This window comes from Aspergillus lucknowensis (genome assembly GCF_044049455.1).
Source record: "Aspergillus lucknowensis strain CBS 449.75 chromosome Unknown BJX67scaffold_89, whole genome shotgun sequence".
NCBI lineage: Eukaryota > Fungi > Ascomycota > Eurotiomycetes > Eurotiales > Aspergillaceae > Aspergillus > Aspergillus lucknowensis.
Genome location: NW_027263633.1, coordinates 34,179 through 35,580, shown reverse-complemented (window position 1 = coordinate 35,580; position 1,402 = coordinate 34,179).

The window sequence follows — 1,402 nt, the reverse complement described above, 5'->3', positions numbered from 1 at the left end:
ACCCAAGTTAATGGACAAGTAGTTTATCTTATTTATAATTTAATATATTTAATAATAATTAGTTATATCTATCTCCTGCTAAGACAAGTTTATACTACTTAGCTAAAATTCAACCTAGTTAATTATTCTAAAAGCTAACCCTCTTGCTTGATTTTTTAAATATTTTAGAATACAAGTATCAAGCCTGGAGTTAAGCCTGAAAAAGGGAATTTTTATATATATTAATTCATGTTAATAATCACCTCTATAATCACATAGATGTGGATAGGTAGAATTAGTCTTTATGCTTATCTTCATGAGATCAACCTAACTTATACTAACTATTGCTAATATAGTTGTAGGGAAGGGTTAATATATTATATTCTACTCTAATATAGAAGCTTAGTAGACAAGCAGTATTAAATATAGGTAGGAAAGCACTCATGTATTAATATCAAGCTAGTTCTCTTAGTATCTTGCTAATAACAGCACAGGCAATTAAAATAATTATCATGACTGGGCTCCTGGACTAGAATGCCAGATTTATATTATATAGACTTTGCCTGTAAAGATAATAAAAACTTATTCTAGTATAATAGAACACCTTCTATATAATATAATCAAGATAACTATTTTCTCTTTAATTAAGGGGATTATAATTATTATTAGAGTTACCTTTCTAGCCTTACTAGATGTTCTATGCTTAAATAGTAGAAGATATTATTAAACTATTCTTAGTTTTTTTGGTTTTAAATTAGATCTAAAACTATAAGTTAACTAATACTACTTTTACTATATTATTAAAGATCCTATTATATAGCTATGTTACCTCTCTCCTAGTTAGAATTAATCCTCTACTATAGGAATATTAGTATACTAGGATTAATTATTCTAGTAATCTATGTGCCTGTAGCACCTTTTTAGGGACTAAGCTTCTCCTGGTACTACCCTTCCTAGTATTATAATATTCATGGGATTATATATCCTAAGAAATTAAGAGGACTAGTAATATAAAAGATCTATTAATTAAGTTACTAGAGTCTAGTATATTCTAGTATATAGTATTCTAGTATATAGTACTCTAGTATACTATATTTTAATAAACCATGCTCTAGGATATAATTTAATTTCTATCCTTAAAGTTAGCTAGATTTATTATAAAAGCTTTAGGCCTGTTCTAATATCTTAAAAAAAGTTAGGGAGCATTTTTTATTAAGGAAAAAAATTTTCTAGTCTTATATAATTAAATTTATAAAATTATATAAAAATATTTGTCTAAGCTAGCTTAGCTCTAGATTAAGAGCTAATAAGTTACTAGATTCCTATAGCTTCTAATCCTTTTAGAATACTTTCCTAGGAGAGATAATATATAGTTTTAATTTCTATATATTTCCAGCTACTTTATAAATACTAATTAATCTAA